Here is a 27,780-nt window from a genome sequence, read left to right on the forward strand (position 1 = left end):
GGGACGAGACCCTCGCGCCGGGGGCGAGGGCGGGCCCGCTCTCAGGGGGCGGGGCAGTAGGGGCGGGGCGAGGCCGCGCGGGGCGTGGAGATGAGCGGGACGCGCTCCGGGGGCGGGGCCTGAGCAGGGGCGGGATTCGCCCGCGGCAGCATTCCCCGCCCTAGCCATGGGCCCTCCCCTGGGAGGACTACTCCAAGACCGAGCCCTCTAGCAGGCATATGTCCCTCCTGAGCGTGTGAGCACAACAGATACAAAATCCCCCAACCAGCCAACTGTAGCCTACTATGCCAACGGCGCCAAGCCCTGCCAATCCTGACTCTGGCCTCGGTTTATGAAACGGGGCTCGCGCTTTCCCAGATGGTGTGGCTCTCGGCTCTAACGCCCCTGCCCTAGAGACAGGGGAGTGGGTGCCCCCACTCGAGTCTGAGGACACCCTTTGGCGGGCTTTCTGGTGAGGATCTGACGGAAGCAGCTTCTTTCTCCCTAAGCCCTCCAGACCCTCTGCCCTCCCCCCACCCACAGAACGACGTCCAGACCCCCAGGCAAGCTTAAAGTGATACTAACTAGCATTTTAGAGGTTTTTACTGATATTTGGTCCTCAGTTACAACACTGTGATGCAGTTACTACTGGTCCCGCTTGTCAAAAGGGGAAACTGAGGCTCAGTTTAACTGGGTTAATGAAGAGGCTCTCCCTCCCCCTCGTGGCTTTCTCTTCCACGAGCAGTCGTGGCACCTCGTTCTCAGCTGCACGTCTCTGTATTCTCTGTCCTTGGGCGCCTTGAAGGCAGGCATCTGCACTTGTGGAATGCTCAGATGTAGTCGGGAGACTCCTCAAGCTGACAGACAGGGTCAGAGCCCCGCCTCTCCAGGTACATCTCCTGGAGGGCTGGGCAGCTGGCAGTTAGCAGGGGGCAGAAGCTGTGGGAAGCCCCGCATGCAGGGGCTTCTTCACATGCCCTTTTGAATCTTCCATTTGCAGGGGGGCCAGTGGGGAGCATTATTCCCAGATGGGGACCTGGGGCGGGTGAGGAACAGTGAAGGAGGAGGACTGGGCTGGCTCAGCCTGCAGCTTGGCAAGGGACAGCCCCAGGGCCAGTTTAGTACCCCAGCGCTCCCGGGGCAAGAGGCTGGGCAGGAACGCACAGCCCATTTCCACACCCCTCCTCTTCACTTCTGATGTTTTCTTTGATACATTGAAAATAAATGAAGACAGAATGGGAGAAACTGTTTTCAAATTATGCATCTAATAAGGTCTAGTATGTGAAAAAGCTGGTTGAAACTCAACATTCAAAAGACTAACATCATGGCATCCAATCCTATCACTTCATGGCAAATAGAAGGGGGAAAAGTGGAAGCAGTGGCAGATTTTATTTTCTTGGAATTCAAAATCACTGCAGACTGTGACTGCAGCCATGAAGTTAAAAGACGCTTGCTCCCTGGAAGAAAAGCTATGACAAACCTAGAGAGCATATTACAAAGCAGAGACATCACTTTGCTGACAAAGGACCACACAGTCAGAGCTAAGGTTTTTCCAGCAGTCACGTATAGATGTGAGAGTCGGACCATAAAGAAGGCTGAGCACCGAAGAACTATGCTTTCCAACTATAGTGCTGGAAAAGACTCTTGAGAGTCCCTTGGACTGTAAGGAGATTAAACCAGTCAATCCTAAAGGAAATCAACCCTGAATATACATTGGAAGAACTGATGCTGAAACTGAAGCTTCAATAATTTGGCCACCTAATGGGAAGAGCCGACTCATTGGAAAAGACCCTGATGCTGGGAAAGATTGAAGGCAGAAGGAAAACAGGGCGGCAGAGGATGAGATGGTTAGATAGCATCACCGACTCAATGAACAATGAATTCATTTGTTCAATAAATTTGAGCAAACTCAGGGAGACAGTGGAGGACAGAGGAGCCTGGCGGGCTGCAGTCCACGAGGTCACAAAGAGTCGGACATGACTTGGCGACTGAACACCACCAGCAGCAATCCCTGTCAGGTAAAGGATGCTTACAACTCGGCAATAAAATGGCAAATAGCCCAGTTTAACAAATGGGCAAAGGGGATTTCCCTGGTGGTGCAGTGGGTGAGAATCCGCCTTGCCAATACAGGAGACAGAGGCTCAATCCCTGGTCCAGGAAGATTTCACAGGCCTCCTGGCAACCGAGCCCGTGCACCACAGCTACCGGGCCTGTAAAGCCTGCAAGCTGCAGCCACTGAGCCTGTGTGTGGAGGGTCTGTGCTCCGCAGCAGGAGACGCCACCTCAGTGAGAAGTGTGCACACCACAGAGGAGCCCCCGCGTGCCGCAGCAAGAGAAAGCCCACACATCAGCTGTGAGGACCCAGGGCAGCCAAATAAATAGATGAGAATTGTTAACAACGGGCGAAGGATCCAAACAGGTATTTCTCCAGAGAAGATATATGAACAGCTAATAAGCACACGAAAAGAGGCTCAGCATCACTGATCATTAGGGGAATGTGAATCGGAACCACAGTGAGGTGTATCACCCGACCACCCGACCACCACCAGGGGCCCCGCCACCCAGGGCTCTGGAGGAAGACCTTCCACGGCAGCCTGGCTGGGGGTGGGGAGACGGGCGGGGACACAGTCGGCAGGGTTGAAATAGTCCTGTTGGGGACGGGGGTGGAGAACTCCCACCCCAGCCTGGCCTGCCCTCTAAAAATAGGCTGTAATAAACGGGGCCAAGAGAGTTCTCCTCAGCTGTGGAGCGCTCCAGACACGGCTCGAAACCCGGATTCTCCAAGGATTCCAGGCACTTCTGCAGGCCCAGGGCCTTGCCGCCCGCCAAGTCTTGGCGACAGAGCTCCGGCTGGGGTTTGGGGCAAGGGCATTGGATTTCCCTGTAAGCACTTGGACTGCAGAGGATGGAGTCCCGGGAAACCAGACGCCTCTTCGTTCTCTTACTTTCCCTTCCTGCAGACTGTGCCTTTTGCTTCTGCTCTCTGTCAACTGCCTCACAGATTAATAATTCAAGGAATCGTGAGGCGAGTGAGAGAAGTTCCAGCCTGGAGAGGTGGAGAAAGCCAATTTTTCTGCGGAGTGGAAATGACCAGACCGGGCAAGAAATCTTATGCATGCTGTCTGGGCAAAGTGCTTAGGCTTCTGAGCCTCTGTTTCCTCAACTGTAAAGGGAGGCTCATCACCCACCTCTCCCCTGGCTCATTAATTCACCTGCCCTTTCGTTTAATTTAGCAAACACACGTTAGTGCTTACTCCATGCCTGTGCTTTGAGGCACAGTTGGGGAGACACTGCCCTGTGTATGGTGTTATGATAGTCTGGAGACAGTAGCTTGTCACTCTGCCCAACAAGAGGCTCCAAAGATGAAGGGACATTTAGGCTGGGGCCTTGAGGGGTGAGTAGGAGCCCGCCTACAAGGCAAGAATGGAATGAAAATGTTTCGTCCTAAGCTTCAGTGCTGATCTACTTGCCTTGGCCGCTTTCACACGCCCACCCACAACTTGACTTCACCCCCTCCCTGGGCTTCTGACAGTCCCCCCCGCCCCGCCATCTTCCACAGCCTTCCTGCTCTCCTTTGGCCAGACCTGTGGCACCTACACCCCCAAAGGCGGACCTTCGCAGTCCCTCTCCCACAGACCTCCTCCTGCATTGTCTGGTCTGGCTCCAATCTCCAGCAACACCCTCCATGGTGCTGGCTCACAGCTAGGATTTGAGTTTCAGCTTTTGACGCGACCTCCCCCAGAAACTCACCCAGACTTGCCCGCCATCAAAGTCAGAAACTCCCCTTTCATGCTGTCCCATTCCCCTGCCCCTGCTCTCCCATCACAGCCAAGAGCTGTGCTGTCCTTCCGGGCAGAGCTGGGCCTGCATCCTTCCCTATAGCATTCCCTGTGCCTGCTGTGGGCCTGGAACACTGAGGTGCTCAGCTGAATAAGTCAAAGGCAAATTTAGGCCTGGGAGGCAGGTCTCGCCCCCTGTCTGCTTTTTCAAATAAAGTTTTATTGGAACGCAGTCACACTCACTCAGTTCTGTACTGCCTATGGATACTTTCACGTTACAGCAAAGTTGAAAGAGACTTATTACGGCTTGCAAGCCTCAAGTGGCTCTCCGTCATTTTCCCGGCGATGGGCTCAGATGTGGCCATTGCTGCACATAACTGGCCTGCTTTCAGACACCTGTCACCAAGCCAGAGGAATTTTAAGTCCAACCACAAAAAAACTCACTGGGACTTGGGTTGGCCAAGGCCAGACCACGACAGTGAGATGAAAGTGGCCTTAATGTGAACACACCCTGGAACCTGAGAGCCAGAAGGGGCCATGGTGACTAGGTGCTGCTGCCCACTGTTCAGACGAGGGACCTGAGTCCCCAGGTCAGTGTGGGGTGCAGCCGCGAACTGGGCATCTTTTCCTGAGCGCCTCCTTCCCAGTGCTCTGGCAAAGGACGCCCCAGACGGAGGGAACCGTCATGGTTGGAGGTATCAGGAGCGCTTAAACGAACAATAAGCATTGGATGCAGCTGTTATGACGCCAACAGGTGACAAATGGGTGAACGATCCTGTAAGGGCCTGGGAGAGCTCCTCAGGAGGCTGCAGACAGCAGAGCCACATGGTTGGGACCCAGGGACCACCACACCAGGAAAGGCTCACTCCACGGAGCGGCCGCGTGATGCCCAGCGGTGCTCGGTGACGGATGGAGTGCACAAGACAGCCAGCAGCGGTCACTTCCTCCAAGAAGCCCTCCGAGCCTGGGTCCCCGGAGCACTTGCCTCCCCCACCAGCCCCTGGCACAGCAGATGTAGGTTTGCTGTGGAAGTAAAGGAAGATGGGAGTGGTGGCCACAGATGAGAACAGGCCCGCTGCATCCCTCCCCGGGCTGGCTGCTCCTGGGAGCACACCCTCTCCCTGTCCCTCTGCTGAGTCCAGCCAGGTGATACGGACTGCTCGTCCTGAAGCCCTGGAGACAGGGTCCATGGGCAAAAGGCCTATGGCTACCACGTGCTGCAGCCACCTGGGTTAGGAGTCTGTTCAAGTGGACGGGAAATGGCCATTTGCCGGATTTCTTGCAGATTCAAGGGGCCTGACAATATCAGGAAGAAAATTAGAAGCAAGAAGTGGAACTGCCTTCACCAGTGACGGGCTCTTCCCTGACCCCCGTCAGCGCCAGAATGACACTGCTCGCCACACTCTCCCTGCCAGGTGCCCCGCCAGCCCCAGGACACGATCACTGGCGCCCCCTACAGCCCGTCCCGCTCAGCCCTCCCCTCCTGGCTGGTGGCGCAAGGACGCCAGATCCTCGGGAGCGGGGGGTGTGACCCACGACACTTGCACCAAGTCCCTCCCCTGGGGACAAGCTCTAGGAAACGCTCCAGTCTGTCCAGGACTGGCCTGAGTCCACTCTGTGCCTGAGAACAGCCCAGGCCACCCCCAGATAAAGCACAGCCTCTTTCTCCCCATCCTGTCTGCGTGCGTGCGTGCTAAGTCACTTCAGTCGTGTCCGACTCCTTATAACAGTCTGGACTGTAGCTCGCCAGACTCCTCTGTCTGTGGGATTCTCCAGGCAAGATTATTGGAGTGGGTTGCCATGCCCTCCTCCGTGGGATCTTCCCGACCCAGGGATCGAACCCCTGACACCTGTGACTCCTGCATCGCAGGAGGAGTTTTCATCTCTGAGCCACTGGGGAAGGCCCTCGATCTGGTCTAATCCCCGTTAAAGTCCATCTCTGCCTGGTTATCTGGCTCAGCAACTTGCTCCCTGGTTTACTGCCCCTCCTCCACAGGAATGACGTGTCACCAGGGTGTCCCCAGCTTCTGGAAGGTGCCTGGTGGGCAGTAGGTGCTCAGGAAATCTGTGATGAGCTGAAGGATCATGTTGAACCGGGTTCACTCTGGTTCAGGGCCAGCACGAGGCCAGTCTGGTCCTGTTTGATCTCAGCCAATGCCCCTCTTCACATGAAACTGACCTTCAGAAAAACTGATTCTCATAACCAGGGGGATTCTCATAACTTAAGGAACCTGTGAGCTAAAGTGACTCTAAAAAGAGGAATCCCCGGGGGCAAAGCGAACGACCGTTCCTGACGTATGTGGGTTTCTTTCCCAGTAGCTGCGCTTCCCTGGGGGCCAGCTGCACCAAGCGGGTAGAGGGGGGTGGTGAGGCCTTGCCCTGCGTGGCCCACCCTGCTGGCAGCATGGATTCTTATCCGTTGCATCCACTCGGCCACCAAGGGCCAGCCAAGCAAGCCCCAGCGGCCCTCTGCTTTAATGAATAGATGCGTTCAATTATTACAACAGCAAGTGCTCCGAAGCCTGGTTTGCAAACGGACGCCACTAAGTGCTCCCAAAACGACAGCTTCCCTTAAGTGGGCTGAACATTCCCCGCAGCAATCTGCTTTATGCTGTTGATTTATCCCACCCCTTCCCTGGTCCTTGGGTTTCCCCTGTGGCTCAGCTGGTAAAGAATCTGCCCGCAATGTGGGAGACCTGGGTTCGATCCCTGGGTTGGGAAGATCCCCTGGAGAAGGGAACGGCTACCCACTGCAGTGTTCTGGCCTGGAGAATCCCATGGACTGTATAGTCTGTGGGGTCCCAAAGAGCTGGACACGACTGAGCGACCTGCACTTTCACTGGTCCCAGCGAGAAGAAGACTCCGTCCAGCTTGACCCGGGTCCATGGACTCAGAGTCAGCGGGCATAGGGCAGGTGCGATGTCTGAGTCGCTAGTTGAATAAACTGATAACTGGGCACAGGTGCTTTCCTGAATGTGGGCAGTGAGTGCCCGCCAGGCACAGGCCGGGCGCCACAGAGGGTCCAAGACACAACAGACGTGGGCCCTGCCCTCGGGAAGTTGGGTGGCAGGGGGCTGGAAGGAAGCAACCCACACTGGTTGGTGCCAGCCCAGTTTCCACACACGTGTTCACACGATCTCGATACTTGCCCGACAAGGCGGGCTCACATCTGTTTCTCACGGAGGCCCCAAAGCCCAGAGAAGGTGTAATTTGTGCAAAGACACACAGCCTGCTAATGACGGCGCTGAGCTGAGAACCCAGGGACGCTGACACAGCCTGCGACTTGCCCTCCACCAGTGAGAGACTCAAGAGTGAGGTCCCGGCAGCAGCAGCTGCAGCAGCAGCTGCAGTCCCGGGGGGAATTCCGAGCGATGCGCATTCTCACCCTGCAGCAGTCTGGGGACCACCCCCCCCCCCCCCCCCCCCCCCCCCGCGCTGCTCCAGGGAACTAAGGTGGGTGATCAGTGCAGTCATGCGATTGGCCTGGCGCAGGGGCGGGAACGACTGTGGGCGGAGGGACGGCCATCAGGGAGGGCTTCCTGGAGCAGGTGGAGCCTGGACTGGGATCTGCGGCACAAATGGGAGCTCCCTGCAGGGCACTCCAGGCACAGGAACGGCCTATAAGGGCGCGTGAAGTGCGGGGCTGGGTGAGCTGTGAGGAATGAGGCTGGAGCTCAGGGCAGGGGCTTCATTTTATAGAAGGGTGCTGGAGGGGCGGGGGAGCCGGCAGAAGTGGCCTGGATTTATGCCCAGGTTAGTTTTCCAAGCAACCACACGGCACCTGTGTGCCAATTACTTAATAGTATTCTGCATATCAGCACACATTATATCTGCTCCATCAGTGAAAAGTCATTCGTGCCGAGCATATATTAAATTTTGTCAGAAAAGTAAATCACCAAACCAAACACTGTTATAAATCCTTGCTCAGAGCTTGTTATCAGCAGAAGGCCTGTGCTTGAGGCTTGCTCTGTCTTTGTTTAAAACAGAGATTAAAAGTATAGAAAATCCATGTTACAGACAGCAGCTATAAAACAGAAGGATGCTTGCTGTATTCTGATACAGAATGAGATACAAGATATATTATAAGGAAGGGGAAGCACACACACAGAGACACACACACACACTCTGATAGACATGTCTCTGGACGATGATTACCTCGGGGGGCTGGGGAGGGGGGTGCTCACTGTCTGTCTTGCAGCCTTTTTTATATACTAGTTGCTATAAAAGATATTACTTCCTATAAAAGAAGGACCTGTAGTTAAGCCTTTTTGGAGTGACAAAGAGGCGTGAAAGAGACATTCGGTGTAATGTGTAATCTGTAACCTAATCGGAGGGGCTGAAAGAGCCTGGAGGGGAACAGCTTTCTCCTGGGGCAGGGTACATCTGTCAGTTCCACGTCACCGAATGTAGCATACGTGGCTCACCTGGAATCGTTCCACGCCCACCTGTGGCCTGTGTCTCACACTAAGAATATACTCTGAGAATATACTCTCTGCAGCAAGAAATAACACTGAGATGAGATCACAGCCCCGCAGGCCCGGGAGGGCTGCCTGGTTGCGGGGGGGACGGGAGGCGGGGTTCCAGGGCCAGGGTCCCCTCCTCCGGGGATGTGGGCCTCCCGGCATCCTGAACAGAGGACAGGCCCAGGGAGCGCCTTGGGCACCGAGGCCAAGGGCCTGCCGCTGGACGCGGCGCTCTCTGAGCCAGTTATCGAGTCCCGTTACTTAGTCCAAGTAAGGAAACCGGGACACGGAGGGCTTCGCGGCTGGCGGCCCCCGAGCTGGTCGGCGCAGAGCCGGGATTCCAGCCTGGGGATCCACGTGTGAAAAGTCTCGGGCTGCAGATAGAACCTGAGCCCACGACAGAGGAGTTGAGCTCGAGGCTCAGCCCGGGTCCCCCAGGGACTCCCAGAGCACAGCCACCCTGAGCATCTCTCGGGAAGCACGACCCACAGAAAGCTCTGGCCTTGCTGGTAATTTCCATCAATGACGGTAACGTATGTGTAAACAGCACAGATATCAAGGTTTGGAAACCCCTGGAGGGTCAGAAACGCAATTTATAATTGCAAGCACACAGCAATTTGTTCCCTTTCAGGCACGTCTGCAGTAATTATCGCCCTGGTGAAGGGTGACCACACGCAGCGCAGCGCGGGGACCTCTCCCAGGACTCCTCCTTCCCCTCCCGCGGTGCCCCGTCCTGGGGGCTCCCAGGGGGTCTCTCCTGGGGCTTGGCCTTGCCGGTGGGCACCCAAGCACAGACAGTGATGGCCCAAGTGTGAGCAATCCCGCCCTGCAACGCAGCCCCCGGCCGGAAGGACATGTCTTCACTGAACACACATGGGCTGCCCTGTGCTCCCAGCCCACTGCCAGGAGCGGGGACCCCGGGGTAGTGGGGGGCAGAGGAAGCACTGCCAGGCCTGCAGGCCTCCTGGGGGCCCCGGACTGGCTGGACCAACAGTCCCTGGGCACTCAGTGTGCCAGCGTGCGCCCGCCCGCCCGCGAGGGGTGTCTCGTCACCTGCACCACACTGGCCGGGGCGGGGGAGCAGGGGTCTGCACCCCAGCGCTCCCCTGCAGGGGCTGGTCTCGCCCAGCTGTCCCCTGGTTGGTCTGGGTGGCAAATTTAGATCGGCTTAAAACGTCAGCTCAGGTCACAGCTGATGATGGTCCCGGAGGGATGAACGACGGAGAGCCGGCAACTGCGGGCGGGGGCCCTGAATCGTAGGTCCGGGCGCCACTTGGGGTGCTGGGGAGAGTGGAGGCAGGCGCGGCCCCAGCCTGGCCTGACCAGTGCCCTCCCGACCCCACCGGTCCCGCGCGGGGCCCCGCAGGGCCAGCCCACCCGCCGCCGCCGAGCGGCCAGCGCCCCCTGCCGTCCCGCTGGAGAACTGCAGCCTGGCCCTCCAGCCTCAAGCGGACTGCACAGCGTGGTGCCCACAGGGGCAGCTGAGCCCACCTCGGACACCCCGCTAAGCTTCCCCTTCAGATCTCTCCTTCCTGCACCACCGAACACAACCTACCCCGCCGTCACACAGCGGGGGGGCGGGGACCTGGGTCAGGAAGCAGAGCCAGGACTCAAACCCAACGTCACTGACGTTTCAATCTGAGTCACTGATCTAAGGAGGCTGAAACCCTGGCTCCTCGCTGCTTAAGAAATAAGCAGCAGGGACTTTCCTGGCGGCCCGGTGGTTAGGACCCCGTGTTGCCAGCGAGGGGCCAGGGTTCCATCCCCTGGTCAGGGAGCTAGACCCCACATAAGACAACTAAGGATCCCACACGCCACAGTGAAGATCGAAGGTCCTGCCTGCCGCGACCAAGACCCAGTGCAGCCACACGAATAACAAACATCTTTAACGAGAGAGAGAGAGAGAGAGAGAGAGAGAGAGAGAGAGAGAGAGAGAGAGAGAGAGAGAGAGAGAGACTGGCACCTAACTCTTCACCATGCCCATAAACCCTTGTGGTTCCGGCCTCCGCTGGCCTCGCCCCTCCCACTCATCCACCCTGGGGGCGCTGGTGGTAAAGAACCTGCCTGCAAATGCAGGAGGTGTGAGAGACGCGGGTTTGATTCCTGGGTCGGGAAGATCCCCTGGAGGGGGGCACGGCAGCCCACTTGAGTATTCTTGCCTGGAGAATCCCATGGGCAGAGGAGCCTGGAGTGGTGCAGTTCATGGGGTTGCAGAGTCAGACACAACTGAAGTGACTTAGCACACACACCCTCCCACATGGCTCCAGCCTCACACCCAGGGAGCTGGCCCCTGCCCCTGGGCCTTTGCACACGCCGTGCCCTCTGCCTGGTGCTCCCTTCCAGCTATGTATTCCCGACTCCACCTTCATGACTCGGCTCTGAAAGGATAAGTCGTGTCTGTGGGTCTCACTGTTTCTTTCCGGCCTGGCATGCACTAGGTGCTGGAGGAAGTCTTGGGGATGAGCTGACTCCGTCTAGTTCATGTGACTCTGTCCTCAAGTCAGTGTGCCTTCACAAATAAAGAGGTCCTGCTCGAGGGGCCGGGCCCAGACGTGAGGGTCCTTCATGCTTGGGCTTTGGGGGGATATTGTTGTCCGACTCTTTGCGACCCCATGGACTGTAGCCCGCCAGGCTCCTCTGTCCATGGGGATTTCCCAGACAAGAACACTGAAGTGGGTTGCCATTTCCTCCTCCAGGGGATCTTCCCGGACCAGGGATTGAACCCATGTTTCCTGCTTGGCAGGTGGGTTCTTGACCACTGTATCACCGCAACAGATGCTCAAGTGGAGGGCTTGGCTGAGGAGCTCTGCCCAGGAGCGGCCAGAGCCGAGATGCGGCCCAGGTCTGCCCTGAGCCAGGGCCCCATTCCCTCTGAAGATTCTCTGGGCGGGGTTTACTCAAGCTGCTCCCACCGATGCAGGAGGGTGTTTGGAGGGCCTCTCCCCCGGTTACCAGCAGAGTCTTGGAGGGAGATTCTAGAGAACTGAGCAGAGAAAACCCGTCTCAGAGGAGAGGAGACACCTTGCCAGGCCCCTCTCCACCAGTGAGCTGCCGGGTCTGTGCATGAACTCAGAAACGGCGCCCTCTCCTGGTGGACACAGCGTCTCACCAGCTTGCAGCTTGGCAGCAGTGCTTTGCCAGCTGCTCTTGCACAGTGCACAGCCTGAGCGACTGCACAGTGGCCGCACCGGGCGACCGCGACCCTGGGCCCTGCCGCCCCCGACATCGGCCACACCGGGCGACCGTGACCCTGGGCCCTGCCGCCCCCGACAGCAACGGTAGGTCCCGCTCTTCCTTCAAGGGGGCAGGGAGCCCTTCTGATGAGGGTGTGTAGTCACACACGGGGTACGCTGCCACGCAGTGCTGACTGCTGCCTTCCTTTCTGAGGCTGGGAGAGATAAAGCCCTACCCACTGCCCTCTGGGAGATTTCCACAGCAGAGATAAGACGCCGGCAGGTCCAGGAGTCACAAGGCCCACAGGGAACACGGCAGTGGGGCTTGGGCTGCCTCCAGAGCACCGTGAAAGTGTAAGAGGCAGAGTGGAAACTCCGGCCCACAGCATGGGCTTCTGCCCGGCAGGGACGGGTGAGAGGTGGCGTGTTGGGGGCCCCGAGGAGACAGCCCCTCGATTCTCTCGCTGGGGCCACCCAGTGCCCTGGGTTTCTGCACAGAGTCAGGAGGCCAGAGGAGGCTCAAGGTCGCCCGGTGGACAGCTGGCAGCCGGCGGGGCCTCAGCCAGCTCCCCAGGCTCCACCCGGGCTCCAGACCCAGCGCCACCAGGGTGGGCCAGAGGGGGAGCTGGGCCCCGATCGGGGCCCTCTCAGGGCACAGACGGACCGTTCTTTGCGGCTCAACAGTCCCCCTGTTTGCCCCGTGCCAGGCTGCAGCCTCCCTCGAGGCCTGCTGACCAGGAGGAACTGGTGCCAGCTCCTACAAATACGCCCGGCTTCTGTGGGGAGGCCATCCCGGGCTCTCTAATCAAGTGGGTGGATTTAAAGGCCCAGAGCGCAGTCACAGGACGGGGCAGAACCCAGGCTGTTGTTCCCTTTAAAACACGGTGGCCGACAAACACACACACACAGGAGTCTGGCTGACCATCACGCCTCCAGCGCCCGGGTTTGCTCTGGGGCGAGGCGAGGGCGCAGGTCGTCCGGATCGTACGCTCTCAGAAGGCCGAGCGATTGGACCACATGCCTGTGTTTCCTAAGCAAACAGGAAACTCAGAGGAATAAACGCATAAATAAATCCGAGGACGAAAAGAAGGAGATGGAAGCCCAGGGCTTCAGAGGACGCAGTGAACTCAGGTACTGACCTTCCCTGTGCGAATGAAAGCTAAGTCCGAAGGGCCTGCTGGGAGCGGCCGCATGTGGAAGCCCTTTCACGCAGTGCATTTCAGAGCGACCTGGAGGGTTAGGGCCTCTTACTGTCACCCACCCCCTGCCCCCCATCCCCCCAAGGCACCAGCAAGGGATAGCCCAGGTCAGCTCTGCTCCCAGGCCAGCGCCCCGCCCCCAGGCACCCGGAGCTGCCAGAGGCCCCGGGGCTGTGTCTTCCGGCAGGCCGTGGGCACAGCCTGCTCTGGGCTCACGTAGGCAGGCTGCCGAGGGGCTGAGAGCCGTCCTCCCAGCCCGGCCCCAGCTGGACCACAGTCCCTCGCCGAGCCTCAGTCTCCTCATCTGTTAAATAGGCGAATCCCCCAACCTTACAGGACAGGAGGAAAGGTCACCCAAGGGGAGGGGCCTGGCCATCGCCAGGGGAAAGGCGCTGGGGTCTGGAGCTCGGACTGGGGGGCAGCAGTGACCTCCCTGACCAGAGGGCAGCCCTCATCTCTGCAGGGGACGCAGAGCTCCTCGGGAGCCAGTGGGCAGGTGTGCGTGTGTGTGTCTCTGTGTGTGTGTGTGTGTTTATGGGTCTGTGTGTATGTGTGTGTGTGGGTCTGTGTGTGTGTCTCTGTGTGTGTGTGTATCTATGGGTCTGTGTGTGTGTGTGGGTCTGTGTGTGTGTCTCTGTGTGTGTGTGGGGGGGGGTCTGTGTGTGTGTCTGTGTGTGTGTTCAGGTGAGCCTGCACAGCGGCCTGAACCCTGGCAGGTCTTCCTGTGGGCTCCTGCCCCCACCTCCTGGCTCTGGGTCCCCCCAGATGGAAAGGTCTGACGGGGGTAGGGGCGGCTGGGGAACATTTCGTTTTCAGACGGAGGTTCCCGGAGCCGGGCGGGAGAGACACAGCCGGGCCGCCCCATCCCTCTCACCTTATTCCTTGTTCCAGCGCCGGGGCTGGGGACCTCCTGCCTCCTGAGCACAGCCTCGCTGGCCCCCGGGGGTCTCCTCTGCGGCCCCCAGAGCTGAGCTCCCTCTGCCCTCCCCGGGGCCCGTGCAGCGGCCAGCGCGGGTCATAAGCCCTGAGCCCCTGCTTAATCCGCCAGAGCCCGACTCAGCGCCAGCGGACACGTGACGGCCCGCAGACCTGCTCGGCAGGAGCGGGCAGGCAGCGGGGGAGGGCCGTCCTCCCGGCCTGGGGGCTGTCCCTGCCGTGGCTCCTGCACGCCACCGGGAAAGGTATGCACGCAGGAGGAGGGGACGGGCAGAGCAGGGGGGTGAAGGGACTCGCGAGTCACCAAACTGCTGGGCAGGCTGGTGTGCAAGCATGTGTGCCTGTGTGTGAAATGGAACCCTTATCTCACACCATTTACCAACGCCAATTACAGATCTAATGTAAAAGGTGAATTCATGACTGCAGGGTAGGAAAGGATTCTTAAAACACACTCACACAAATGAAGTTAAGATCACTCAAATTAAGACCTCTGAGAGTGAAACGTTCATTTTAAGACTCCAGGATGACTGAAAAATGCAAGATATTTACAACACGTATAACTGACGAAGGACTGGAATCTGGAATACCTAAAGAATCCTCAAAATCAACAACAACAGCAGAAAAACCGAGAAGACAGTCCGAGGTAGGCAGGAGGCTTCAGCAGTCCCATCAACGAGGAGAACCAAACAGCCAGTAAATGTATGAATACGTTTGCTGGCTCAGCCCCACCAGCAAGCAGGAAGGTGCGGAGTAGAACCATTCCACACTGGCCAGGTGAGCCAAAATGGCCAAGACTGACAATAGGGGTGGCGGGTGGCGTGGGGGGGGGGGGGTGATGGGAGGGAAGGACCACAGGGTTGGGCGGCTCTGGGACGACCTTGAACAGCGCGTACCACCTGGCCTGGCTCAAGACAAACAGCAGGGAGGAGGCCGAACACGCACTGGGAGGTGGGCGTGTTCAAGAACACAGCCCCGATCTGAAGACACAGACGGAAAATTAAGTGTGGCTGGCGGTGCAGTGGAGTACCACCCAGCCGTGACGAGGCCAAGTGACAGCTCCCTGTGACTCTGAGAAGAAGCCAGGCCCGAGCAAACATCTCCGGCCCAAATCCACGTCCGTGTTGCGGGTTGCGTCTCTTCAGTCGCGTCCCCCTCTTTGCGACCCCGTGGACAGTAGCCCACCAACTCCTCTGTCTGTGGGATTCTCGACAGGAATACTGGAGCGGGTGGCGAGCCCTCCTCCAGGGGATCTTCTTGACCCAGGGATCGAACCCGGGCCCTGCGTTGGCAGGCGGGTTCTTGACCTCTAGCGCCACCTGGGAAGCCGTATGCACAGACAGCTCAGAACAGGAACAAGGCCACGTTGTACAGAGTTGCTCAGACAGGTGGGAAGACAGTGAGAGCAAGACGGTGTTAGTGCGGAAGTCAGGGTGGCGCGGTCTCTGAGGGGCCACGGTTGCAGGCAGAGCCCTCTGGAGCGGGGCGGGGGCTTCAGCTGCCCTGCGTCTCTGGGCCAGGGTGCTGCTCCTGGGCCTTTCCATCTTTCCGCGTGACGGTTTGAGATGGAGACCCTGTGTGGTGTGGGACACAGGGGATAGGCAGGGACCCCCCCTGTGACGGCAGCGTCCGGGGCACGACACACACCCCGACAGGACAGGCAGCCCGGCCACACAGGGCACCTGAGCTGGAGAGGGGCTAATGTGCTACTTCCAACCAGGGCAGAGGATCAGAGACAGCGAGGAACCCAAGGGCGGGTGAAGGGGGCTCCTCTCCTCGCCCTTCTGGAAGGCTCTTCCACGGCGAAGCCCCTTTAACACTGACCAGGGCAGGTGCATCTTCTTAGCCCTTAGCAGCAGCTGAAACACTCTTCTTGGCTTGCTTCCTCATCTGCTATGGGTCTCCTGCCGCTGGAATCAAAGCGCCCAGAGGGCAGGGCGTTTGGTGTGTAGGTACTCCAGAAATATTCGTCGAATGAGAAAATCAATGGAGCTCGCGTTTCGATCGGGACTTTGAGGCCTTAGAAACACTTAGTAGCTTTTCAATATCCTCAAAGGAGAAAACGGAAGCTAGCCGCATGACATTGCCACACTTTCCAGAATGGCCTTCACAGCCACCTGGGGAGGGGCCTGCCATCACTCCCACTCTGAAGCAGAGGAGACTGAGGCTCAGAGGGCTGTGTGCACGGGCTTCTCTCGCAGCTGGCACGGTAAAGAGTCTGCCCACAACGTGGGAGACCCAGGTTCGGTCCCTAGGTGGGGAAGATCCCCTGGAGAAGGGAATGGCTACCCACTCCAGTATTCTTGCCTGGAGAATCCCATGGACAGAGGAGCCTGGTGGGCTACAGCCCATGCGGTCGTAAAGAGTTGGACACGACTGAGTGACTAACATTTTCACTTTCACTTAGGCCCCTTGACCACGTCCAAGACCTGATCCTAGTCCTGAATCTGGAGAAGCAGAATGATGAAGCGCCGCCATAACACCCTGGAGCAACTGTCTTTATTAGAACAGCCTGGCGCTGAGCGCGCTTCCAAATCTACATTACCATCCTGATAGCTTTCACTAAGTCCTTAGATTTTTTTTTTTTTTAAGTCATTGGCTCTGGGAGTCCTGGAGCTAAAATGGCCCTCCAGGGGATCTCACCCGAGACACAGGGCTCTTCTGGACCACCTCAGCGTGCATACCTCCGGCAAGGAGAACTCACTGCTTGCTTTCTTGTTTGGCTCTAACTCAGCTGAGCACAACAAAGACTCGCATTAGCCCCTGGCGCTGGGGATCAGCAGGTGCCTGGGCCACTGTCCCACCCTCGGGGGATTCAGAGTCTGGGGAGGAGGAGACTGTCGTCCCGCAGGATTGCAGTGGCCCAGGCCCAAACTCGCAGACGGAATGACAGGGGCCCATCGAGAGCCTGTCTGTCTCGGTCTGCAGAGCCCGAGGGGATTCTCAGGGTCAGGCCCCTCTGAGCACCTCCTGTAGGCCGTCTGAGTGTGCACACTGCCCAGCTGTCCGGGCACGAGGACCCCAGTCACAGAAGGGACTCCAGCCTGCAGTGGGCAAGAGGGGGCAGCATCTCCTGTGGGTGCTGCTGGCCGTGGGGCTGACATCCTTGTTCTGATCTTACGATTCTAGAGCCTTCAGGCACATTAGCAGACGGGTCTGCGGCTTCCCAGATGAAATGGGAAAGAGTGAGACCCCGTGATGAGGCCTGGCACAGAGCAGAGGCTGGAAAGACGTTTGCTGGGTTTGAACCGCGACCGTGCTGGGCCAGAAGGCCACATGCACTCAGCTCTGAAAAGTCAGCGCAAACTTGACTGCTTGCACCCTCCCTGCCTTTCTAAGCCGGCGCTTGCGTGGTACTCCACGGCGGAGTCCAGGCAGCGGGGGTGGGGTGAGGCGGTGGGTGTCCTGAGGTCAGGCCCACCTCTGGCCATGCACAGACCCCTCCCCAGTTCAGGGACGATGGGACCCCAGGGAAGGAGGACACAGATTCTGCCTGAGGTGACATGGATGCCTGAAGGCCAGCAAAGGTTTTCGGGTGGCATCGGTGGGCTGGGCCTGGCAGGCACCAAAACGGGCGGGCCGAAGGCTGCCTCCAGTGGGCAGGCAGTGGGCACTGGAAGATGCTGCCCCTAGATGTGAGTCTGAGTTACACTTTACGGTGGCCATGAACACCGTGAGCAACGGTAGGAGGTGGGAGCCCCGGCCTCTACAGGGACCTGCCCATGTGATGTTTCTTTCGTATCAGAAACACGTCCTGACAGGGGCAAGCAAGCCCAGTCCCAACCCTCTGTTTATGACAGATAAGGTGGGCGGGGTGATGAGACATCTGGTCAACCTTCCCTGACCAGTTAGTGTTCCGCTCCAGCCTGCACACCCCCGTGATGGGAGCTCCCTGCAAGAACAAAGGATGACTGTGCTCTTCTAGGGGCGCTTAGGAACTCAGCACCCCGAGTCAGAACATGGGTCGAAGGACAGCTGAGGACTTGGGGGGGGGGGGTCCCGGTGCTGCCTTGGCCTGGGCACCCCGTCTGCACAACAGGGCAGGGGCTTGACTCAGATCATGGGTGTCACTGTGGGGCCGGCAGGAGTGGGGTGGACAGAGAAAGTGGCTGGAAGGGCAGGCACCACAGGGAAGGGTGGCGACTCCAGTCACGAGACTCAGGATGACTTAATGCTTGTGAATTGTGTGGAGCCAGAGTCCCTGTCCTCGTTCCTCCCCTGCGGGGACCTCCGGGGCGGGGGGGGGGACGCTGCGTCCTCCCCCAGGCTGCAGCTCCCCAAGGATGGCCGGACTGCTGGAGAGCTGGGGGCCCGGGGGTGCTGTGTGGCCCTGGGCATGTCCCTGCCCCTCTCTGGCCTCAGTTTCCCCAGCTCTAAGGGGAGGTGGGCCCTTACGTGCTCCCTGTGGCACTGATGCTCAGGGGCCGGGCCGTGGTGATGCAGCGCCCTAGACAACTCCCGGCCTGTCCTTTCCGGCCTCTAGGGGGTCCCGGGGCTGCTTCTCTTCCCTCCTTTCAAACCCCACTGCACACCGGCTCTCTGGCCACTCACGGCTGCAGAGGCTTGGCCGCCGGGCCAGCCCAAGTGACGAGCCAGGACTAAAGCTGGGGGCAGCGGAGGGTGACCAGAGGTCAACTTGGTTGAGAGCCCAGCTCCCAGGGTTTGCACCCTGTCCGCTGGGGACTGACGGCGGAGCCAGAGCAGGGGCTCCCCAGAGTGCGGAGCAAGGGCCCCACCCCCACCCAACAGCGGCGCATGCTTGGAGCACACAAAGCTGACCAGGCAAGCAAACGCCCGCCCAGGGGCTGAAGCCCCGGACAGGCCCGGGGGAGGGGACACCCACTGCCATCTTTCTGCTCCGCTGGCTCCAGGAACAGATCTGTGATGACAGTGGAGAGCTTAGCGATTTAAAGCGGCAACTGCCTGGCAGACACTTGCGGGGGGACAAGGGGACATCCTATCACATCTCTGCCAACCAGCCCTGCCTCCTCACAGGGCCAGCTAGCTGGACAGAAGAGAGGTTTACCCGCACCCAGAGCCCCTTAGCCCACGAGGCTGGCAGGTGAGACAGAGTGTCCTGATACCCACAGCAGCGCGTGGTCCCTTCCCATACACCCTGCTCTCTCCTACCCCATCTGGGCTGTGGCTGTTCCAGCCCCCAGTACAGTCCTTTAATCAGACTCCTTGCCTGCTGGGGGGGTCTGACCCGAAGGACCCCCAAGGCTAGGGACCAGCGTCTGGCCCACGTGGTCAGGGGAGGAGGGACTGCCCAAGGTCACAAAGAGGGTCAGGGGCAGGGCTGAATCCGGGGCCAGCGCCTCCAGCCCAGCCCTGGAGCGTCCATCTGGTTCCCAACGAATTCCTGAGATGCCTCAACCTCCCCGCCCGCAGGCTCCGGACCCTGGATCCGCGGCCGGGTTTCTCCGCGGAGAGGCGGCGCGCAGAGGAGGGGGGTGGGGAGGGGAGGCCTTGGAGGGGCCACATCTCCCCGCCACCCCGCGACCCTGCGGGTCTGGGCTCACATTTCCCAGCCCAGGCGAGGCCGCCAGCGGCGCAGACGCGGGGCCGGACGCCCTGAGCCCCCTCCGGATCGCGCCTTCCGCGGGGTTTCGGAGGAGCGATCCGCAGAGCCGGGAGGCTCGGTCGCCTGCGGCCCCCCGGGAGCGACACCGCAGAGCCCCGTCCCGAAAGCCCGGCGCCCCCGCCTGATCCCCGCAAGGCCGGCGGCCAGCCCGGGCCCGCTGCGGCCGCACGCCTGCGGCCTCGGTCCTCCCCTCGGGCCCGGCTCCGCACAGCCGCCCCCCGCCCCCGCCCGGCTCCGGGCGCCGCTCGCGCGTCGCTGCAGGCTCGGCCCCGCGGCCCCCCGGCCCCCGGCCCCCGGCCCCGCCCGCCGCCGCGCGCGCCCCCGGCCCCCGGCCCCCGGCCCCCGGCCCCCGGCCCCCCGGCCCCCGGCCCCCCGGCCCCCGGCCCCCGGCCCCCCGGCCCCCTGCCCCCGGCCCCCCGGCCCCCGGCCCCCGGCCCCCGGCCCCGCGGCCCCGCGCCCCCCCGGCCCCCGGCCCCCGGCCCCCGGCCCCCCGGCCCCCGGCCCCCCGGCCCCCCGGCCCCCGGCCCCCGGCCCCCGGCCCCGCGGCCCCGCGCCCCCCCGGCCCCCGGCCCCCGGCCCCCGGCCCCCCGGCCCCCGGCCCCCGGCCCCCGGCCCCCGGCCCCGCCCGCCGCCGCGCGCGCCCCCCGCCGGCCCGCCTCCTACCTCGCGGGGCCGCCCGCAGCCTCCGAGCGCGCGCCGCCGCGCCGTCCCCGCCGTCCCCGCCGTCCCCGCCGTCCCCGCGGCCGCAGGAGCGCGGGCGGGAGCGCGGAGCCCCAGCCCGAGCGCCGCCGGCCGGCCGGCCTCCGCGCCGTGACCCTGGCGTGCGCGGCCTCAGTTTCCCCGGCAGCGGCTGGGGGGCGGGCGCCGGGTGCCGCCCCGGCCGCCGACGTCACCCGAGCCCGGCCAGTCGAGGCCGCTGGAGTCGGCGGGGCCGGGCGGGGAGCGGGTCTCGCACAGCCCCGGCGCGGCGGGGCGGGGGTGGGGGGGGGCGCCGGGTGGCCCCGGCCTTTCGCTGCGACCCGCCGAGACCCCCCAGATAAGCGCCCCGGAGCCGCAGCCGCAGGCCCCGCCCACGGAGGACCGCGGCCCCCGCCGCATGCCCAACCCCCTCCCCGCAGCCGCCCAGTTCTCGGATGAGAAGACCGAGGCCCAGAGAGGGTCGGCCACCGTGCAGGGTCGCGCAGCGTGCTGGGGGCAGGGGCGGGGGGCGGTGCTCTGTAACCGGCTCCGCGCGGTTTGGGGACGAGGGTCCGGGCCTGCCGGCGGCGCCCCCTACCCCACAGCAGACATGGCCTGGGCACCCACGGACTGCTGGGGGCGGGCCTCGGGCGGCGGCCCGGCCTCGGAGACGGCCAGGCCGTGGGGACGGAGCGGCGCAGGCGGCCTGCAAGGGGGCAGGCGCTCCAGGAGGGCTGTACCCCGGGAACAAGCAGCCGGGGAGGGCGCGCTGCCTGGCGTGCAGGGCGGTTCTGAGCGCCCTGACCCCAGGTTCAGGAGGGCTTCCTTTGGTGGGCAGCGGGCAGCCCCCGACCACGTGGGAGCCGGGCGGCCGGGCGCGCGCCCTGGTGGCCAGAATCGGCGAGGCAGGAGGCCGGGCCGGGCCGCTGGGGTCCAGAGGCGAGGAGGCCCGCGAGTGGTTGAGTCAGGAGACAGGCGCCTCGGCCGCCCTGCCACCCCGGGCTATGTGACCTTGGGCAAGGCACGTCCCTCTCTGGGCTTCTGGGGCAAGGTGGGGGGAGCCTGACTGTGCCCCCTGACAGCCCGTGGCTCTGGATATGGGGGCCAGGTGGGGAGTAGGCCGTGGATGCTGCAAGAACAGGCAGATCAGAGGTGAGAGGCGGACACTTTGTTCATCTACTTAAGCTCGAAACTATGATCCGGGTTTCACAGCCAAGGGCAGCGCAGAGAAGGTGAGTGTACTCGCCACACACACAGCCGGCCAAGGGCAGGGCCTCAGCTAAGTGGGGTGCAGAGCCACCTCAGCCTCTGTCTCGCGCACGGATAAGCACCTGAGCTCTTCCAGGAACACACAAGGCCCTGGTGATGGCAGAGATGGGCCAGGAATGGCCCAGCTCCTGGGGGTCCTCCTCACCCGATGGTCCCCCTGGGGGTTGGGCTTCAGGGCATCGCATGAGCCTCCACCCAAACCCCATGTCATCATTGGAAGTTTTGTTTTAAAAGCTATTTGTATACTTTCATAAACTTTTTTTTAAAGAGGTCTTGAAGAAAAGATTCTTGTAGTTTTAATAATTAAAAATGCTTTCACAGAGAAGCTATCTCCTTTTGTTGTCAATGCCAGGAATGAGTTACCTGGCTGGCGGGGATTCAGGGGAGGGGCCTGGGAAGAACTAGGGTCTAGAATCTGTTCAGTGACCGCCTTTCTAAGCCTCGTTTGAATGCATCTGCAAAACAGACCTAATGATAAAACCCCTCAACCTTCCCCCCTTCAAAGGCTGGTCTGAGGATCAACTGTGGTAATGTGTCAGAGGTTGTGGAAGATGCGCTGTGTAAATATTTGTGTTCCCAGAAGCCATGGCAGAAAATCCGGATAAATCTAACTATATAAAAATGAGAACTTCTACATGGAATAATAACACATACCGCAAAGTAAAAAAATACAAAGGGTTCACTTAGAAAGCATATCTGCAGCACGGATGACAGAAGTTCACAGAGGAGAATGAAATGAAAGTTAATTTCCCTAATACATAAAGAGCTCTTTCAAAGAGATGGGAAAAAGATGACTAACCAATTAGAAAAAAGAGGGCAGAGAATACAAACAAGCGGTTCATGGAAAGACATTCAATTTCACTTGTAATTAAATGCACATTAAAAAAATACAAACTGAAATACAACGTGTTTGTCATCGTGTGTTTCTACCAGGCTGGCAAAAAAAAAAAAAAAAAAGTTTGATGATGCTTTTGCTGTGGCAGTTAGGAAGAGATGAGTGCACCCCAGCACTGGTGGCTGAGGTGCAAGATGGCGCAAGCGTTTTTGCAGGGTGGCCCGGCAAAGGCATCCAGCATGCTGGCATAAAGACACGAGGGCAGCTGCACACAGCACGCTGTCAGAGTGAGCAAACAGAGAAGAGAAACACCTCTGGTGTCCAGCCCTGGGGAGAGGGAGCCGGCATGACGCACCCACAGGCTGAGACTTCCCAGGAAGAGCTCCAGGACGCATTTCTGCTGAGAAGTGCAAGGGACAGAAGGCTGTGTGCAGTCCCTCTTGTGTACACTGTAAAAGGTTAGACATATATGTGTACTGACGTTTCCTACTTCTTCTCCCGGAAAGGATACCCACATACCCAAACAACCTGTTACTGATGGCCGCCTTTTGGGAGGGTGTGGGGAATGGGAGAGGGAGGAGCTTTTCCTTTTCATTTTATATCTTCATCCTGAGGGCTTCCCTGATGGCTCACTGGTAAAAAATCTGCCTGCCAAGGCAGGAGATGCAGGTTCCATCCCTGGGTCAGGAAGATCCTCTGGAGAAGGAAATGGCAACCCACTCTAGTATTTATGCCTGGAGAATCCCATGGACAGAGGAGCCTGGCGGGCTACAGCCGATGGGGTCGCAAAGAGTCGGACACAACTGAGAAATTAAACAATAGCAGCAGCTGAGGGTTAGTTGATTTTTTAAAAGTCACCAGGCATTATCTGCACATAGGCACAGGCTCGTGGGGTAATTAAATCTTCTTTACTGCTACTGCGACTGCTAAGGCGCTTCAGTTGTGTCCGACTCTGTGCGACCCCATAGACGGCAGCCCACCAGGCTCCCCCGTCCCTGGGACTCTCCAGGCAAGAACACCAGAGTGGGGTTGCCATTTCCTTCTCCTGCATGGACTACATGCAACTGAAAAAGAACGTTTTAAAAAGAATCCTTTCTGAGACCGCACAGGGAATCGAGAGGCTTGCTCTGACCCGGGCTGGGGCGGACGCCCTGGGGACGACTGTCGTCCTCTGAGCCTCAAGGGCCCCTGATGGAGCAGACAGGAAGCCCAGGGCAAGGCAGGTGCCCAGGCTCCTTGCAGGTCTGATGTCACGTCAGGCCGAGAACCTTCCGGCTCGAAGAGCCAGCCTGACGCGGAATGCTGCAGGGAGGTGGGGCCCCTGGCTGTGGGCTGTGGGAGCAGGGGCCGGGGGGGCCGCCGCCTCGGCCTGCAGCCCCTCCAGGCTGGCCGCCGTGCCCTCGCCTGCTCTTTCCACCCTCAGTGCCCTGCCGGAAACTCCGGGCTCACATTTCCTCTCCAGATCAGCCCCGGCGACAGGCCCACAGGTCGGGGCTGGAGATCCGCTCCTAGGGGCACGGACAGAGGACCAGGCACCCAGCCCGTGTGCAGGGTAGAGATGTCGGGGGGCGGAGAGGGGTGAGCAATGCCTTCTGCAGCGAGGCTGAGCCACTCACCCAACAATCTGTGACCCCATCACCCCCCAAGCCACACTGACGCTCTTCGGGTGGACGGTCACGGCTCTGCACCTTCCGGCCTCTATTCATCTCTAGCCCTCCCCACGCCAAACTGGCAAAAATCCCGAATGAATGCTTTTTGCCTGTTAGCTGAAGTCCAAACCCAACCTTTAGATCTAGCTGCAAAAATGTCACCTCCTCTAAACATCTTGGCTCTCACAGAGAAATTCAAGAGCCGTTGGCTATTAACAATACAAATAACCACTGCCACACTGTCCTCTAGGCATCAGTTAGTGAGTCTGTTTGCTGCCCACAGTTCCCGAGGGTGGGGATGGAGGTGGGATCCTCTTTGCGTTGCCAGCGTCAACTGACACAGGCCCTATGACAGAGCTGTGCCCAGTCAGTGGCTAAGCACTGGGGACAGTGAGGCGGGTTCGGTGGGGGATGGCTGGAGCCGGGAGGGGCCCTTGAGGGCTGCTCTGCTGGGCAGAGGACGTGCCCTGGAGGATGGGGACCTGAGTGCAGGGCCAGGCGGCAGGCACAGCCTCACACACGGTGCCCACGCTGAGTCAGGCGGGCTCTGAGCTGGACTCTCCGCCCAGCGTCTACTCCTCGTTCCTCTGAGAGGCGTGATGCTCTGTCCATCTTACAAGTGAGGCTGGGGGCTGCCTGACTTCCGAAGCAGCTCTCTCTTACTCCTTGCCGCCTCCGTGCCTCCGTGTGGGCTTGTAGGCTCTCCCAGATGCATGGCTTTGGACACACCCCTTTCTCTCCACAGGCCTCTACTTTCCTGTCTGAGAAATGGCTCTACACTAAGGGCTTCTCAAACTTCAGAACCAGCGGAGGGATTTCCTGGTGGTCCAGTGGCTAAGACTCTGAGCTTCCAATGCGGCGGGGGCGGGGAGGGGGTGCCTGAGTGTGATCCCTGGTCAAGGAACTAGACCCACACGCTGCAGCTAAGAGTCGACACACTACAGCCAGAGAGTCCGCGCGAAGCAGTGCAGACCGAGGGTCCCCGTCCTGCAGCCAAGACCCGGCACGGCCAAATCGGTAAATATCTTTCCAAAAAAAACAGAACGGGCGGACACCTAAGAAGGCAGTTGGCAAGTTTCGTCAGAGCACACTTGGAGGAACAACACACCCAGAGCTGCTGCTGCTGCTAAGTCGCTTCAGTCGTGTCCGACTCTGTGCGACCCCATAGGCGGCAGCCCACCAGGCTCCTCAGTCCCTGGGGTTCTCCAGGCAAGAACACGGGAGTGGATTGCCATTTCCTTCTCCAAAGCATGAAAGTGAAAAGTGAAAGTGAAGACACTCAGTCGTGTCCGTCCCTTAGCGACCCCATGGACTGCAGCCAGAGCTCCCTGGTGACAATTCAGTGTGCAGATTCACCACAGGGGCCCTTTGGCCCCGAGTCCAAGAACAGAGCAGGAAAAGCAGCGGCGGAGCCCAGACAGCAGAGCTCAGCGTTCAGTCGCCCCAGTGGTCTGGATACACTTTTGTTAAATGGGGGAAGGTCCTCATCTTCACGAAGGTAACATTTAGGGGGCTTCCCTGACGGTCCAGTGGTTGAGAATCCGCCTTCCAAAGCAAGGGACACCAGTTCGATCCCTGGCTGGGGAACTAAGATCCCACATGCCACGAAGTGACTTACAACATCTGTGCACCCTGGTGAGAGATCCCACATGACGGTAGAAAGGTCCTGCCTGCTATAATTAAGACCCAATGCAGCCAAATGAATTTTTACAAATAACATTTAAAACAATATTGTATTACGGTCAAAGCGTTTTAAAAAATTTTTTCTCCCCACTCCTACTCTCCATGGTCAAAGGGTTTTTGACAAGACAATTCATAGGACAGAATAGTTTCTGCAATAGACAGCGCTGAGACAACTGGTTATCCACCCAGAAAAAATGCTGCGTTTGGTCCCTCGCTTCCCATTACACACAAACATTACCTCAAAATGATCAAAGAGCTGCATGTGAGAGTTACAGTTATGAAACTCTTAGAAGAAAACATAGGCGGAAATCTTTCTGACCTTGAATTAGGCAATGATTCTCAGATATGGCCTCAAAGACTTAAGACATAAGACAAAAACACGATAAGTTGGACTTTTTCAAAATTTTTGCACTTCACCTCAAAAGGCACGACGAACATAAAATAGATAACCAACAAGGACCTACTATAAAGCACAGGAAACTATACTCAATACCTTGTAATAACCTACAGTGGAAAAGAATCTTAAAAAAATATATATATACACGAATCACTTTGCTTATCTGAAACTAACATAATGAGAGACAAGCCACAGATTGGAGGAAAATATCTGCAAAGCATTAAAACCAAACAGAGACTTGTATTTAGAATAGAAAAACGTGTATGGTAATGTCCCCAGCAGTGTGTTCACAATGCTCGAAAAGTGGAAGCAACCCAAATCTTCCTCAGCTGTGGTCAGCAGATAAACTGCACGCCGTCTTGCCTCTACAAGAGCATGGCTGAGAAGGGGTGGCGTCCTGACCCCTGCTACAGCAAGGCTGAAGCTTGAGCAGGCTAAGCGGAAGAAACCTGTCACAAAAGGTCACTTACTGTGTGATGCCATCTACATGGAATGCTCAGAAAGGTTAATTTATAGACAGAAAGATCAGTGATTGTTGAGGACTGGGGCGGGACAAGACAGTGATGGAAAGAAGACACGAGGTTTCTTTTCAAGACGATTTGAAATGATTTAAAATAAAATTGTGCCAACAGTTACACAGCTCTGTAAATATACTAATAACCACTGCATTGTACACTTCACACGAGTGAATTTTACGGTACATAAATTAAACCTTGGTAAAGCTTCAAAAAAAAAAAAAAAACCCATGATGACGAAATACAATGCAAGATCGGAGATTGGAAAAAAAGACTTGCCATTACTTGGATGACTGGCGAGACATGACTGTAAATTATATTTTTAAAAATCTTTTTGGTGGCACTGCGTGCAGTATGTGGGGTCTTAGCTACCCAGCCAGGCATAGAACATCCCCCCCAACGCCTGCAGCGGAGTCCTAACCACTGAGCCACCAGGGAAGTCCCTTTAAAGTGTATTTTAGATCCTAGAACTGGGTCTCATGAATTTGGCTACTGGATCGCAGTTACATAAGAGAATGTCCTTGCTCTTAGGAAACACAAGCTGAAGCCTTATTTAGGAGTAAAGGTCATTGGGCGGCAAGTTTGTGATGACCTCTCAAACAGTTCTGGGAGAAAAAACTCTTTTTTTGGAAGAGTGAAATTCGGTGAAATGTTACTTATGATGAAGCTGGGTGAAAGGTGCATGGAAGATTTTTTTTTTTTCAATTCTTGCAGGTGTCTTCAGGGCTGAAATTGTTTCAAAATAACTCAATGAATCTACACGTAAAAGTATTGAGTGGGACTTGAATACCACTGAGAATAAAGCCATGGCCCCCAGAGGAGAAAAGGTGCGGACAATGTTGTGAACACACCTCCCATGGTGGTGTCCATCTCCTTGCACTGCTGGGGAATCCCCAGAGAGAAGACACAGCCAGAGCCCGAGGGGGTGTCGGGGCATCCGCCCACCCAGTGATATGTACTGAGCACCTTCTGTGCGCCAGGTGGGGCAGGGGTCTGTAGCAGGGCAAGGGTGTGAATCTTCTCTGTCCCCACACAGCAAAGAGGCTCCCGAACGCCAGGGTCCGGGGCCTGGAGGGACGGGCAGACGGGCCGGGCCCCTCCCAGCAGCAGACTGGGTGGCTTGGGGACCTGCAGGCTGCCTGTGTGCAGGGAGGCAGGGGTGGGGGCCAGGACATGAAGGGGGCACCTCGCTCCCCTCCCACCACAAAACCCAAACATGCTGCCGCGTGGAGACCCCGTTAGGTGGTCCCCCACCCCTGCTCCCCGGACGCTGCCCAGGGAGGCCCATTCCTGGAGGTTCCAGCACTTCTCAGGCAGGGGGGTGGGGCTGAGTTATTTTAGGGGATCTTGCATCCCATATACACACCCAACACTGCCGATAGACCAAACAAATACTACGCTTCACACGTTAACATCTTTCAAACCAAAACAGATGCTGCGCCGTGAATAAAACTCACAGACTTCATGTTCCTCTAAAACGGGTTCTCGCAGCTAGCTGTGGGTTTTCAGCCATGGACACTAACCCTCCTGTGCAGAAGTGGGGGAGTATGTGGGCATTGAGGTGATGAAAAGGCAAGCTCCCTGTACTAGAAAAGCTGGGAAGTGCAATGGAGTCCCCCCCGGCTCCCATCCCTCCTCCCTGCC

The 27,780-nt window shown here is 58.7% G+C and overlaps 1 protein-coding gene across 2 annotated transcripts in view; it reads right to left on the reverse strand.

Moving 5' to 3' along the window:
• Positions 1-27,780, reverse strand: part of IQSEC1 (IQ motif and Sec7 domain ArfGEF 1) — a 275,586-nt gene that overhangs the window by 52,547 nt on the left and 195,259 nt on the right. The window lies entirely within an intron of this gene.

Source organism: Budorcas taxicolor, chromosome 1, assembly GCF_023091745.1.
Source record: "Budorcas taxicolor isolate Tak-1 chromosome 1, Takin1.1, whole genome shotgun sequence".
NCBI classification, from domain to species: Eukaryota; Metazoa; Chordata; class Mammalia; order Artiodactyla; family Bovidae; genus Budorcas; species Budorcas taxicolor.